We start from the raw sequence: 16,402 nt of genomic DNA on the forward strand, positions 1-16,402 counted from the left end.
CTCTGCCCCCGCCCGGCCCGCCGCGGCGCTTGCACAGCTCTTTTTGGTTTGGGGAGGAGTGTGTGGGGAAGGCGCCCTCCTTGCCGTTGCCCAGGTTCCCGCTCTCAGCCCAGGTGAAACGGCGACTGCAGTTCCTTGGGTGCCAAGACCGGGGCGCCATCCCAGCCCCTGAGCCTGTGTGTTCGCAGAAAAAGGAGACTTAACCTGGGCTCAGGGAATAGGGGCTCCTTGCTGACTGTGTGTGGCTATGTTGGGTCGCGAAGTCTGATTAGTTGTAATAATAATTACATTCTAGAGTGGATAAGAGCGGCCTCGTGATAGAGGTGAGGTGACCTCTAGAAGAAGGGTGAAATTTCTGCCCTCTGTATGTCGAGACACACCCAGCGTCTGTGCAAATGGGAACACTCTTAACTCTCAGGATTTCCACATTTTGCATCTTTAACTGCCGACTTTTAGTAAAAAAGATAAACTCTTTTTCAAGTCAGGCATCAGAGCTTTGGAAAGGGTTTTAAAGCCATTTGGTGTGAAATTGTCTGGAGGCTAGAGCAGGACAGGTTTTTTTTTTTTTTTTTTTCAAATCAAAGCCTGACTGCAGCTCTCCTTGGCTTGCTGGTGGTTTTAATTTCATTTTTTTGGGGGGGGGGCGGGGAAGGGGAGTGTTGATGGAGTCCCAATTTTATTTATCTGAGGCTTTGACTGAAGCCTAGATGGCAAGTGAGACCTCCCTCCCCGGTGCTTGCAGCTCTGTTGTGGCACCCAGTCAGGATTCATTCCTGGGCTCCAGAGCTGCACAGCCAGCGCTGCTAGTCCCTTAGGCAGTTGGTGGTGGCCCTGGTGAGTGCCCCGTGGATGCTCTGGGCTGCGTTCCCCCAGCAGCAGGGCCCTCCTTTCTGAGTTCACTGCAGACCTGTGGGTTTTTCATGGCACCAGCTGCCTGGAGAACAGCGATGTTTACTGAGAAGCTGGTCTAGGACACTGACATTGGTTACGGGATAGATCCAAGTGGAGTAATGAAAACAAAACTCGGAGGAAACCCAATCCCTAGGCTATTTTATTGGAGGAGCGCTAAATCCTCTCAGAACGATCACCTTTCTCTGAACTCGGAATGTAACTATTGCCAGTAATCAGGCCTTCGGTGAGGGTGCAGAGTAAGGGCTTTTTAGAAAGAAAATAATTTAATTCAGCTGGTTCTGTGGAGAAACTGATGGGTATGACTTGATGAAGACACACTGCTCTAAGGGGCGGTGGGGATTGGCATGCAGTGAGGGTGTGGGTGTGTGTGTGTGTGTGTGTGTGCGCTCTAAGGGGCGGTGGGGATTGGCATGCAGTGTGTGTGTGTGTGTGTGTGTGTGTGTATGACAGCTGTTTGGTTGACTTGAACATTTATCTCCACGGTGGGAGGACTCTGATCAGTGCTTAATACTGGGGAGTGTTGGGCTCCAGTCTAGAAATTTCTTTTCCGTAGCGAGTGGACAGTGTGCTCCGAGGCCACCAGCCAGCGAGAGAGGTTTCTGTGCACTGGTACTTATGCCTGCAGTCCAGGCTTTGCCAGCCCAGTCCACCACCGGCCGCCCATGCCGTACTCTTGGGTGGCAGAAAGGCCGCTAGTTCTTATGCTGAGAGGAATTCTCCTGGCTCTGATAGAACTTTGGACGTTTCAGGTCTTTGAAGACACTCTTTATTCAGAGTTCGGAGCCTCTGCTTGCTGCAAGACGCTGTCACACATTTGAACTCACATAATCCTCATTTTTCATATTTGGAAAGGGATGCTGAGGGAGGTTAGGTTCAATAACTTTCCTGGGGCTACGCAGCTTGTGGGGAAGAGGCAGGGTTATGGTTTGATTCTAAGAGGCCGGGCTTTCTGATTCTAAGTCCCGGGCTCTTTCCACACTGCTGCTTATGATCTGAAGGGTATTTTAGTCACCTTTGACCTTTGGTGCCTCTTTCAGAGTCAGACCCGTAGTGGGTGCCCTGTCTGTGTTTGCTGAGTGAATCTAGGTCGGCGTCTCATTCCTCATTCCTGATGAGGAAGCTCAAGCTCTGGAGGAGCTGGACTTGTGTGCAGTGGGTCAGGGGAGGAGGCCCTGCCCTCTGGGGGGCCCATATCCCAGCCTCGGGAGGTGCAAGACCAGGTTTGGGTTGATTGTGGGCTGCTGCTTGTTTGTTCGCATGCTCCCTGTCAGCGTGCTCACATTAGTGTGGGGTGGGTGGCATCTTTGCCCTTCACTGGAGGCTTAAACTAATGTAGTCAGACTGTCTGAAATATCCTTTTATGATGAAAAGGCAGCGCAGTGAACAATAGCCTCCGATTCCTGTTAAAAACTGTGCGTCCTGGCTCTCAGGCGATGAAACCGTCTTCCAGATGGGCAGAGCCTAGACCAGTGATGGCGAACCTTTTGAGCTCAGCGTGTCAGCATTTTGAAAAACCCTAACTTAACTCTGGTGCCGTGTCACATATAGAAATTTTTTGATCTTTGCAACCATAGTAAAACAAAGATTTATATTTTTGATATTTATTTTATATATTTAAATGCCATTTAACAAAGAAAAATCAACCAAAAAAAATGAGTTCACGTGTCACCTCTGACACGCGTGTCATAGGTTCACCATCACTGGCCTAGACTGATCCCTCCGTCACTCCTTTTCAGAGTAATTCTGAATGTGGTTAGAAAGACGGAAAATGAAAACACAGTGGTTGCATCCGACCTGCGGTTTTCAAAGTGAATTGTGATTTTAATCACTTGAACAAAACCATCTAATAAGTGGTTAGTTAATATATTATCTAACAAAATGTATTCAGTGCCTGTATGTGGTATGGATATTGAGATAAATATGACACAGCACCTCTCATAAAAAATTCACAGGTGAGTGGGGAAGGCAGACCATGTATCAGGGGCACACATTTGTGGTCAGAGACAGCAGGCAGCTAGCCTAGGATGGAAGTGATGTCTGAGCTGAGCTTAAAGGGTGATTAGGAAGTGGTCAGCCTTAAACAGGTATTCCATGCAGAGGACCTAGGGTAGGCACAGGGAGAGAGGTAAGAAAACATATAGAAAATATGGGGAAGCAGCTGGTAGTTTGGAGTTCCTGGAGCTTACAGGTCGAGGCAGAGAGTGACGAGAGAAGAAGCTGGAATGATAGATGGAGGTCTTTGGTCAGGACTGGAGGTTCCACATTTCTCCATTAGGGGATGGGCGAGCGTGGTCAGATTTGAATTTTAGGTAAGACTTGTTGGGGACCTTGTAGAGAATGGATTTGGCAGAAAGACCAGAGGAGTGGATACCAGTGAGGTGGCTAGTGCTGAGGCCATGTGGGGTTGTGGAGCAGAAGAGATGGATTGGGCAAACGTTTAGGACAGTGGTTCTCAACCTGTGGGTCGCGACCCCTTTGGCGGTCGAATGACCCTTTCACAGGGGTCGCCTAAGACCATCCTGCATATCAGATATTTACATTACGATTCATAACAGTAGCAACATTACAGTTATGAAGTAGCAACGAAAATAATTTTATGGTTGGGTTACAACATGAGGAACTGTATTTAAAGGGCCAGCAGGTTGAGAACCACTGGTTTAGGAGAATTCTCAGAGTTCCTGGGTTGCAAGCAACAGAAACCAACTCTGTATAACAACTAAACCAAAGAGAATGTATTAGCAGTATTGATGGGAACTCGCAGGACTGAAGACACACCTGAAAAGCCAGGCTTGGAGCAGACAGGAGTTAGGCAGAGGGGATATTGGTGGTGGGAATGGCCCATGGTTTCTCTCGGGTAATAGTATGGAAGCAAATGATCTCCAGCCTTTTCCTCCTCCTCCTCCTCCTCCTCCATCATCATCATCATCATCATCATCATCATCATCATCATCATCTCATATTCTTCTGTTACATTCAAATGCACAGAGGAAATGTCCACTTGGCATAGCTTTGGGTCTTCATGCTTAGTAGCAGTTTTCTGAAATATCATTGGAATGGGGAGAGGTAGTTTTCTGAAAGACACGAATGATCCTGTGAAAACACGGCGACCTAGAAGAAGTTGGGCATGTCTTCCACAGGAAGGGATGTTGGTGAGACTTCTTGATTAATTGATGTAGGAGTAGGAGAAAGGGAAGGGTACAGCGTGACTACTGGGTTTCTGATTTAGGTAATGAGGTGGATAAAAAAAAATGAAACGGTGGCTAAGACTAAACAGCTCACTTTTTCCCCCACTGGCAGGGCTATGGGCAGCATTGTCTGATCAGTCTGCCTGAGAAGGTGATGACCTATTTTTAAAAGTCTCATTAAGGGGCAGTGCTGCTATCAATAAGACCATTTAAGTAGTTACTTTATCTCATGCTCCACAAATCTGTGTACTTGGAGTACATTTTCATCCATTCAACCAATGATAATTATGCATCTCTGGCTTAGGTACTGGGGGAAAAGGTGAATCAGACAGAGGTGGTACACTCGTATTCTGGTGGTACAAGACAATCAAATAGAAAATAAAATTAGATGATCTGATGGAGACAGGTGCAGTGAGTGCTCACCAAGGAGCCCTATTTAAGGAGGGTAGGTCAGGGGGAGATCTGGGGAAGAACTTCCAGACAGTGGGTGTATCCAGTGCAAAGGTCCTGAGGTCTGAACAAGCTGGATGCATTAAAGCAGCGGTTCTCAACCTGTGGATCGCGACCCCTTTGGCGGTCGAACGACCCTTTCACAGGGGTCGCCTAAGACCATCTTGCATATCAGATATTTACATTACGATTCATAACAGTAGCAACATTACAGTTATGAAGTAGCAACGAAAATAATTTTATGGTTGGGTCACAACATGAGGAATGAACAAGCTGGATGCATTAAAGCAGTGGTTCTCAACCTATGGATCGCGACCCCTTTGGCGGTCGAACGACCCTTTCACAGGGGTCGCCTAAGACCATCTTGCATATCAGATATTTACATTACGATTCATAACAGTAGCAACATTACAGTTATGAAGTAGCAACGAAAATAATTTTATGGTTGGGTCACAACATGAGGAACTGTATTTAAAGGGCCAGAAGGTTGAGAACCACTGCATGAAAGGAACAGGAAGGAGGCTGGTATGGCAAGAGGTGAGTTTAGAGAAGCAGGGGCTAGTTCATGGGGAGCCTCAGAAGTCACCCTGTGGAGTTTGAGTTTGATACTGAGTTTGATGGAAGCCACTGGAGGGTTTTAAATGGGAGAGTGAGTGACTTAAACATGTTTTTGAAAGATCATCCCGGCAGCTTTGCATTCTGTGTGCACTATCTTGGTACAGTAAAACGAGTCTTTATTAGAGTGTAAAATGAAACGTTTAATGTTTAAGAGTAACAGATGGAGAGAAAATGCTTTGGTAACCTTAATTTAGTGGTTTCTAATGTAGCAATTAAGTGTGGGTACTGACAAAACCACATTTTAGAAGAATAATGAAAATCAGTGGTCTAAAAATGTTCACACTGCTTGTTCAAAGATGTTGGCATTTTGAATGATTTTTATTTTTATTTTTTTGAAAATGAGCACATATTTATTTTATAATCAGAAAACAATTGTTTGAAAATGTAGACACTGATGACCACAAATGTCTTAAATGGGGTGTTGTAAGAAGCATATCTACGAAACACTTTTTCCTACCATTCTATTTCTGGAAATATTTTGCACCAGCTTCCCCAATGGGTGGCTCTTGGTTTGATTCTTAAAAATATTTTTAGTTACAAAAGCAAACATTTTTTTAAAAATGTAAAGCAACACAGAAATGTTACATAAAAAGTGATAGCATTTCTCTGTTCTCTCATTCCCCAGACAATTACCATTCTGTACATATATTATTAGACTTTTTTCCTATGCATTTCAAATATCCTATATAATAAAAGTGTAATATGCTAATTAGACCGGATGTCCTTCTGGACGACCTTTCTGATGAAGCTGGGGCTGTCAGGAAAGCCTGGGTCCTGAGTGCCAGAGGGAAGCTGGTGCCGGCAGCCAGGGGAAGGAAGGCCTACTCTTGCACGATACTTGTGCATCAGGCCTCTAGTACATCTATATTTTGTCGAAGGATTTTGGAATAATGCTGTAACAAAATTCCTTCCTCTACAGCTTGAAACCTAGATGACCTTCCCCCCTTGAATAAAAGTCATTAGGAAACTTGAATACATAGCTTAGCTAGGAGAAGCTGCATCTTGTCTTTTTAGTATTCGGAGTGTTCACTGAAAGCATACTTTATACTTATAAAGAATAGGGCAATTAAATATTCATTAAATGTTCATTTTTGAGCATTGAAATATATTGCTCTCACATTGGAGCCCAGAAGTTGGTACACGATTACAAACCACTTGCAGTGTTTCATTAACAAAAGTTAGCCAATATGGAAGCTCAGAAGTGCAAATTAGGGAGCTTAGCTAATTATTTTGGTGACATATTTATTGCAGTAGAGTACTATCCTTTGAAAACAGGACAGGAAAAACCTTCAGTGAAGTGTTCGTTAGAGCCGTTGATGTGTTTGGGAAGAGCTGTACATCTGTGTGGTCTCACCGTGCAGACGGGGTGTGGGGCTGGTGCTGGGAATGAAACTCAGTATTAGGGTAATTGAACAGTGTCGGATTGGTCTCATTATGTGATTCAGCAGAATTACTACTTTCTCATCATTATTTTAATTACATCCTCTCTTGGTGAAGAGAAGAGCCAATATATGCTTCGAAGAGAATGATTATAAAGTAATAGAATCATGGAGTTGAAGGGGGAGCAGGGACCGAGGTTATCTCATTTTACAGATGGGAAAAACGAGGACCGCAGGAGTAAATGACATGCACTCTGTCAAACAGAGTCGATTTCCTCACCCTAGTACCTCTTCCCTATACTCTGTAATGGCTCTGTGTTGTCAGAAAATGTATTTGTTTTGGTAAACCCGAGAATTAGAAAAGCACTCTGAAGCTGATGAAAAAATGGGAGGGTGTTTGAGCTGTTCATTCATTCTGTAAAATGTAATCTGTTTGTGTACTGATAACAGGCCTGACTACTGCGTAAACATCTTTATAGCCTGGGAAGAAAGCCTCAAACATCTGTACTACACATTGATGTAGCATGTCAGCCTCCAGCATTCCTACGGCTTGTCCTTAAAACCAGTTGTTCTGTTGTTTAATCTGGTCTATGGTGGCCAATTCATTTTACACACAGACACCCAAACACATATTCCATATCCAGCAGGAAGTGGCAAGTATTCATCCTCTTCTGATTATTAGTATTTTCTCATTTTACAGATGAAGAAACGAAGATGCAGCAAAGCTGGGTAACTTGCCCAGGGTCCCAGGTTAGCCTCTATGGTCTCCTCCAGAGGCATGTGATGCGCTACCTGAAATCTCCACCTTCCATTGCCTCTCAAAGACAAGCAAACTCTACAACAAAGACCAGACTTGCCCTGGCTGATGTGGCTCGGTTGTCATCCCATGTACCAGCAGGTTGCTGGTTCCATTCCGGATTTCCAATCAAGGGCGCATGTCTGGGTTTTGGGCTTGATCCCTGGTAGGAGGTATGCAGGAGGCAGTCGATTTATTGATGTGGCGTTCTTACAGTGATGTTTCTATCTTTCTCTCCTCTCCCTTCCGCTCTCTCTCTCAAAATCAATAGACTATTCTTTTTTTTTTTTTTTTTTAAAGGAAGAGCAGACGCTGACTTTGTGAAATTGCTGTAACTAGTTGAGTCACTTTTCGTCTGGGCAAACTCATGGATGTAGACCTAGAAAGATCTCTTCTGGGGATTCAGATTTCAAGTCTGTTCTGTGGGTTGTCCCTAACCCCTTCCCTTCATGAGTCACTTGGAGGCAGCAGGTTGAGGATGGATCATCTCTCAGCTGAGGCTGGTGGCCCTCTTTTCACTCCCAGATCCAATTGTCAAGTTAGTTACAAGGATGTTAACCTGCTTCTGAGCTCTGGTAGATCCAAGTACTGCTGTATTCCAGCGTGGCTCCTGTTTTATCTTTTAATAAATACCAAAGTTCCCTACTTCTCCACATAGAGAAATAAATGCTTCTTTAAAAAACCCAGAGGCACGGATTCTGTGGGGCCCTCAAAGGGCAGGAATCGCAGGAGAAGGATCACAAAATTAAAAAGGAGGGAAATAGAAATACTGGCAGATACTGTCAATGGGTCCTCACTCAGAGATCAGAGCCTTAAATTTTTAGTTACGGTTCAGGCTGACTCAGAATCTTGCACACCAGGAGGGACTGAACAAGGGCATCTAGGTGGACTCCTCTACTCCCTCCGTTTTGGCCTCTGGCCCTGAGGTCCATGTGCTTTGGGATCCTTGAATGAAAGGTGTTGCTGAAAAAAAAAGTTCTGTACTCTGATTTGAAGCAGTGCAGTTGCCGAGAGAGAGAGAGAGAGAGAGAGAGAGAGAGAGAGAGAAAGATAAAAGATGGCTTTCTCCTGGAATGAGCACCTTGCAGGAGCTTGGAGGTCAGGGGAGTAACCTCAGACATGAATGTAAACATAAGAGGCAGGTTCTGATTCGGGATGGTGACCCATCATCACTTGGAACTTTAGTGGGTGATCCTGCTCTCTTCTTGGGAAAGGTGATACAGACCTTTCCAGAGGGAAGTCAGTTGACCCGGGATTTGAGTTTTAGAATCAGAAGTGGAGAATCTAGCTCAGTGTTTCTCAAACTTTGCTGCACATTAGAATCCTCTGAGGAGCCTTAAAAATGTCCCAGTGCCCCATCAAATACCAGGAAAGTGATGTCAGATTCTTGGGAGTGATGGGGTCCAGACCCCCAGGTGATTCAGTGCACTGTCCAGTCAACTTTGAGAATCAGGGCTCTAGACAGCTGTTCTCAAACTGAGGTGCCCTGCAAGTTGCCAAGGGATGTTGTTCAAACGCAAATTCTGATGCCAGGTCTGGAGCAGGCCTGGAGCCTGCGTTTCTAAGAAGCTCCAAGTTCTCCTACTGCTTCTCATTGGCCACACGGGGAAGGCAAGGCCCAGGCAGGAGAATCAGGTTCCTGATCTGTTTGGCTTCACATGAAAGGCTTCTGGAACCATTGCCTTTTCATGGGATTACAGCATCTTTGGTTCATTCAGGGTAGGGTTGGAGAACAACGAGCCTGGACCCTACCTCCCCCTCCCTCTTTAATATTATAAAGAACAGATCAATGAAATATTCATTAAAGTTCATCTCTGGACATTTAAACATTATTGCTCTAGTATTGGAGCCCAAAAGTTAGAATCATGACTACAGATCACTTGCACCTCTTTGTCCTTCAGAATCCAGAGCATCCTCCTGCCCCTGGTCAGCATTTATAGAGTCAGAATCAGAGGCTCCGAGAGCTGCAAGGGACCTTACCAATGATCTAGTCTAAACCCCTTAGTTTTGAAAGGGAGGAAACTGATTGGTCCAGAGTCACAAATCATCAGGCCAGGGCTGCTATGGAGACCAGGAGGAGGGACATGGCAGGATGAGGCTTGGGGAGAAGGAACCCCCTGCTGCTTCCCATGCAGGGGAATCAGGAAACAGAGACACCCAGAAAGATGGATGATGTAGTCAGGTTAAAAGAGCCTGTGAATCGAGAGACATTGCTGTTAATTATACTTGTGATTTTCCATCGCTTTTCCCCAGCCAACTTTAGTTTAACTGCACAGGAGCTTGACGAAGTTCTTTGCTTCTGCGGTTGGAGTTGACACCTTGACAGATGTTCAGTAGCTTGTTCCCAGGTGGGATGCTAATGCAGGCTGCCCTACCTGATGCAAAATAATTACATTTACTGTTTTCACCCCAAATATTTTCCTCCTGTCATCGAAACAAATAAAGAACATTCTTGACATATAGGTTTCTTGATGTCATGGTGATTATCTTAAACTTGTTGTAAGAATAGTTCCTAATTGATGCTCTTGGCATTTATCACCTAGATGTGATGTGTTTGGCATGTGATGACTAACAGATTATATTTTGTTGGATCCTTTCCTTCTGCTTTTTTCAACTGAAGGCACCTGTTTCAGCATGTCAGTGTTGACGGGGACAATTTCCTGCCTATCTCTTCATGCTTTGCTTCACATGAAGGCTCAGAGACTGAAGGGGACATTGCATTCTCAGGGCGGGTGTATTTTGTCCTAGAAGATCAAGTCTTTAAAATAGAGTAGGAAAAGACTTAGGGGCACATGAAAGTTAGCATAAAGGTTGAGGCAGTATAATTATAGCTAATGGTTATATAAGTACTCCTTTCTAAGTACTTCACGTATGTTAACTCATTTAATCCCTTCAATAACCCGGGGAGGTAAGGTAGATGCCATTATTGTCTTCATTGGTGTAGATGAGGATGCCAAACCACAGAGAAGTTAAGTACTTTGCTGAAAGTCACACAGCTAATGAGTGGTGAAGCTTGTCTCCTGGCTCTGGAAGCCGGGCTCTTAGGCGACTAGGCCAGTGGTCGGCAAACCGCGCTCGCGAGCCACATGCGGCTCTTTGGCCCCTTGAGTGTAGCTCTTCCACAAAATACCAGGTGCGGGCGTGCACGTACAGTGCGATTGAAACTTCGTGGCCCATGCTCAGAAGTCGGTTTTTGGCCTGGGCGAGTCTATTTTGAAGAAGTGGCGTTAGAAGAAGTGGGGGGTGTCCGTCGGTCGGGCGACAGGAGACGTGGCACAGGCGGGCCGCGGGATACGCAGCGCGGGGGAGGCACCAAATATCAACAGTACTTAAACTATATAGGTAGGTTAATAACAATGTACCTACCTATATAGTTTAAGTTTAAAAAATTTGGCTCTCAAAAGAAATTTCAATCGTTGTGCTGTTGATATTTGGCTCTGTTGACTAATGAGTTTGCCGACCACTGGACTGGGCCAGTGATGGCAAACCTTTTGAGCTTGGCGTGTCAGCATTTTGAAAAACCCCAACTTAACTCTGGTGCCGTGTCACATATAGAAATTTTTTGATATTTGCCACCATAGTAAAACAAAGACTTATATTTTTGATATTTATTTTATATATTTAAATGCCATTTAACAAAGAAAAATCAACCCAAAAAATGAGTTCGCGTGTCACCTCTGACACGCGTGTTATAGGTTCGCCATCACTGGTCTAGGCTGTACTGCCTCTGTAATGCCGATTGTCCAGGTGTGCTAGGCGTTTCAGAGGACTTCCCTAGGACATTTTCATGCAGACTCCGACGTGCCCCTCTCAGAGCACCCTTTTACCTTCACGGGGGTGGGTGCTGCTCCCTCACACCATGGGAGTCGGTCCTGCTGGTGTTGACCCTGTCCTATTTCCCCAGTCTTTGCTTTTCTAGCTCTCTGTAGATGTGTCAACTGATGGGCCCACATGTGGGCAAACCCCAGCTCATAAAGAAGAGAATCCACAACAATGGGTAAGGTTGGAATGTCAGTTGGGGCAACCCTGTGCACGGTAAGCACCAGATACCTGTTCTGCATTTGACTTACAGACTTTACTACTGCACTCAGTTTGGTCTTAATCCTCCTTTGGTGGCTACCCTTTACCCATGTCGTCACAGGTTTCTGAGACTGTGGCTCTGCTGTGCTTTGAGCATGGTAGTCTCTGTTCTGTTCTTGCTGGATTGTTCAGATTGATTGATCACATTACCCAAATAGGAGTCTCAGTGGGGGTTCCACACCTGGTGGAGAGTTCTCTGTCACTTCAGGTCTGCTCTCTGGGCTGGATTTCCTGAGTCCGGTCCTTGCCTTGATTGCTCTGTCCTTGATCACAGGCTGGGCCGCCTGATGGCTCATTGGTCATCAGCTGGCCTGGCCTTGGTGCTCCCTCTTTTCTCGCTGGCCTGGTGTTGCCTCCTGACTTTCACACTACAGCCCGTTCACTTAATGGTTAGCAAACTTTTTTTTTTTAAAGGGGCAGATAGTAAATATTTTAAGCTTTGTAGTAGGTCATACGGTCCTTGTTGCAATTACTCAGTTCTGCAATTATAGCCAGAAAGCAACCATAGACAAGTTGTAAATGAATGAGCAGTCTGTGTTGCAATAAAACTTTATTTACAAAAACAGAGGTGGACTGGATTTTGGCTCATGGTTGTAGTTTGCTGCTTCCGCTTCTGGATAACTCTTCACTGCTTCTCTCTGCCTTCCAACCTGCAATGACTATCTCTTCAGAGGTCATTAGCAAGCCTACTCTAGAATCCTCAATCACATTTCTGAATTCCCCAGAGCCCTGTACTTGTTCATTTCCCAGGCCTGTTGCTGTATTCACGTTGCAACCCTCCATCTAGAATAACATTAACCATTCACTTTTTCAAGTTCTCGGTCAGCTAAATTGATTCCATTAAAATTTTATGTTGTTCAACTACACCTGGGCCCTAAATTATTTTTACTACTCCTTCTTTTGAACCCTTGGCTGATTTCTTGTCCTCTTTACTATTGCTGTATTCCTGAATTTCTTCTACTCTTCTAAATTTTCTACTCCCCTGAGATGACTTTGATAGATTAAAGGCATGAACTCCACTCCCTCTTCCCTTGACCTCAACACTCTCCATCTTTTCTACTTCAAAATTTCTCCTTTCTTCCTCTTTCTAAGAAAGAAGTGTCCTTATTTGTTTACAAGGACAGCATGGCTCTGCCATTAATCTTATCAGTTTTCCTTTCTCTTCAGCTCAAATATCAAACTTGCCTTTCCTTAGCTCATAAATATAAGTCTCCCCAAAACTTTGCTTGACCTCGGCGCCTCCCCAGGCTGCTATCTCATTTCACTCCCCCTCTTTACTGCAAAGCTTCTGAAAAGGAGGGTCTGCCCCTGCTGCTCTCACTGGTTCACCTGACCTGAGGCTTGTCCCTTAGCTCTTTGCTGTTGGCCAACCCTACGGTTGGTCCCTATGATATTAAGTCGTAGGTACTTAATGCATTATGAACTTGCTTTTCAAAGATCACTGACATCCTCACTTTAAAATCTAACGAGGTGGACTCATTTTTCTTACTTGGCAATATTTGACACCGTTCTCCAACCTTTTCCTATGGACCTGCCCCCTGAATGAACTGTGCTGGCTTATTCTCACCCCTTAGATTTTGGTATTAGTTTTCCAGGGCTGCTGTAACAAAGCAGCACAATCTGGGTGGCTTAAACTACAGACATTTATTTTCTCTCAGTTCTGGAGTCTGGAAGTCCAAGACCCAGGTGTCAGCAGGATGGTCCCTTCTGAGGGCCGTGAGGGAAGGCTCTCTGCCCGACCTCTCTCCTTGGCTTGTAGATGGCTGTCTTCTCTGCATCTTCACATGGTTTTCCTTTCTGTGTGTCTGTGTTCAAATTTCCTCTTCTTATAAGGACACCAGTTATATTGAACCAGGGCCCACTCGACCTCATTTTAACTTAATTACCTCTTTAAAGCCTATTTCCAAATACGGTCACATTCTGAGGTTAGGAATTCACCATATGAATTTGTAGGGAGACACAAGTCAGCCCATCACACTTCTCTATCTCATGTTTCCCTTTCCAACCCTCAAATGTAGGTGTTCCCACAGTTCATGCATTTGCCTCTTTCTTTTCATGTTCTCTCTAGTTTCTTTCTTTGAACAATCTTTTCCACTCCTCTATGCTTTAAGTATCTCTTGAGCATCACCGTCTTATCAGACTTTAGGTGTAAATTATCCCACGGGCACTCCAAACTCAGCAGGGTCCAAGCAGAAGAGACCAGTTCCTTCCCAATCTACAGTGTGTTCTCCTGCCTGGCCCGAAGCATCCAGCCCCACGGACACACAGAATAAGAAGCTTGTTGTCATCTCTGGCTCTCGCTCCCCACCCACACGTGCTCGATCAATGTGTCAGTTTTGTTGTTTGGCACCAATGTTTGACCCCGCTGCCACTGCTCTTATTCTGGTCTGGACTTGAGCCAGCTCCGACTGGTCCATCCACTGAAAACACAAGGTGAGTCATGCCACTCTGGGCTTCCAGAGACTTCCAGTTGCATTTTGAATTCTTAGTGACTTTCCGTTGGCCTCCTTGGGCATCGGACACAGTCACTTCTGTGTCTTCAAATTCCACCGAGACCGACCTCTGTGTCCTTGCTGTACTCTATCTGCTCCTTGTCATGCAGAGGCAACGTTAAATCTGACCTTCCCGGTGAAGCTGAATTTAATTTCTCCCTCTCTGTGTATGTATAATACTTACTTACCTAGACATTTACCCTAATGCGTATTGGCTTGCACTAAGTATCACAGTTAGAATAACAGAGTCCTGGAAAAGACAATTAAAGAGATTTTAGAAGACATCCCTTTCAATGAGGTAATAGATAGACCCTCCATGAGCTAAGCTAACTTGCAGTCATGTCTCTTCTTCCCCTTCTACATTGTGAGCTTTTTAAAGGGTTTGGTGTGTGTGCCGTGTGTGGGCTGTGTGTGTGTGTTTTCTCCACAGTTCTTGGCGCAGTGCTTTGCCTGTAAGGCATGATTAGAGATGTTTCTTGAGTTTAATTGGAGGGCAGTCCTGTGGGGATCCAGCTATGATCTGAAGACTCGGACATCAGTTGGGAAGAGCAAGCCTGTGTTGGTTTGCAAGATGGTCTCCCTGCAGTAATCTTTGTCTCCATCATTTGCTCTGTGATTATTTGCTCAGTGTAAAGCAGAGATAATACACCGGGCACTGGGGAGGTGATCAGTAGGGGAGGAATGGAAGTTACTTAAATGAACTACTACTTTTAGTACCTTGAATTCTTTGGAGAAGATGCAGGAGAGGAAACAAAGTAAAATCAAGGTTTTTCTTGATAGAATCCTTTAGGTAGATCTGAACAGATGAGTTAGGGAGTGATTATTTGCACTGAAATTGAATAATTCACGGTAGGGGCCTCTTAAATAGGAACTCCCTCATAAATTTGAATGGAGTTTCCAGATCATTAGGTAATTGGCAGAGGGAAGGGAAGGCAGAGAAAATCATCTGTGTGAACAGCAGCAGAAAGCGCCATCAGAAATAGCAGCAAGCAGGTCAGATGTTATAACTCGAATCACTGGGAAACTGATTGACTTATTGCACAGAGTAAAAGGTTCTTTGGAAAGGGTGTGGTGGTTTAACATTCTTTCTCCTGCCTTTCCGATGCATGGAATCTTCATGTCTCACTTTTCTCCAGGAAGCTCTTTGGATCCCTGCATTTATCAGGGCTGATACATGGTGCCTCTTGGGGGAGCAGTGAGCCCTTTACCCTGGAGGGGCTGGAAGTAACGCCTGCTGCACACCCCCCAGTCTTTTCCCCCCTCTGGCTCAGTGCTTCTTGCATTGCCTGGGGGTGAGGGGATGAGGCCTGTCGGGGTGCCACAGGGGCCCCCCTTGTGGTCACAGCTCCGTGGATACTGGCTGTCACCAGTCTCCTGGTGGAGCCAGTCAGGCAGCGCACACAGTTTCAGGAATAGTTGTAGCACCGAATTGCCCAGCTCAGATCCATTCAGCCTTCATTTAGAAATGTTTGGGAGCAGTCTGCCTTGTGGGCCATGGCCTGTAGATTGACCAGCGGTTCAGGGCTTTTCGAAGGAGACTGCCACCCTCTGAGCACTGTCTTTACGTGCGTAAATGTGAAGTACAAAGCAAAACATTTGTGGTCAAACATCAGCAAATAAGAAAACAGGAGAAGATAAAATATACTTTTAATCCCATGATCCCAGAGATAACCGTGGGCCACAGTTTGGGGATAAAATCTCCCAGAGTTTGTGTTTGGGTGTTTTAGACATTTATGAAGCCTTCCTCTCTTTATTAGAAGAGGTGGTGAGGGGAATACTCTTGTACAAGTTGTCTTTTAACTTAATATTTTGTGGGTGTTTTTCCAGGTTGTTCCATATGCTGCTTCCTCATCATGTTTAGTAAATGCGTTCTAGTCCTCACATGGGCATGTGTTATTTTTTACTTTACTGTTGAAAAATATTGCACATCCATGAGTGTTTTTCTAAGAATACATTCGCAGGAGTGGAATGATCAGGTCAAGAATCTGGGACCTTTTCCTAAAGATTTTCCCCATTACACTTCCAGCTGCAATAGGAGAGGGCTCATTTTCACGCATCCTCACCCACATTCGATATTGGCATCAGCTCTTTTTGAAACTTGATAGCCAAAATGGTTTCGAATTGTTTATTCTGGATTGCTGGGATCATAAGCAAGCATGCACATTTTAAAATGTACTTGTTGGCCGTTTGATTTTTTTCTTTTGTGAGTTGCATATTGAAGCTTTATGTTTACTTTTCTACTAAAGTGCTGTTTTCTAAAAAAAAATAAAAATAAAGAAGACTGGTAAGAACTCAAGTAGAAAGAATAGTACTCTTTGTTTCTTAATGCTACAAAATTTCCCAAATTTGCTGTTTATTTCTTTTATATTATTACTATTTTTTTTATTTTTTATTAAATCTTTATTGTTCAGATTATTATAGTTGTTCCTCTTTTTTCCCCCCATAGCTCTCCTCCACCCGGTTCCCACCCCACCCTCTGCCCTTACCCCT

General features: G+C 44.7%; 1 protein-coding gene across 3 annotated transcripts in view; it reads left to right on the forward strand.

Annotated features, from left to right (window-relative positions):
- The window catches only part of CALN1 (calneuron 1), a 425,613-nt gene that overhangs the window by 89,262 nt on the left and 319,949 nt on the right, over positions 1 to 16,402 (forward strand). The gene's annotated exons all lie outside the window — the stretch shown is intronic.

The sequence above is a fragment of the Myotis brandtii genome, unplaced genomic scaffold (assembly GCF_000412655.1).
Source record: "Myotis brandtii unplaced genomic scaffold, ASM41265v1 scaffold363, whole genome shotgun sequence".
NCBI classification, from domain to species: Eukaryota; Metazoa; Chordata; class Mammalia; order Chiroptera; family Vespertilionidae; genus Myotis; species Myotis brandtii.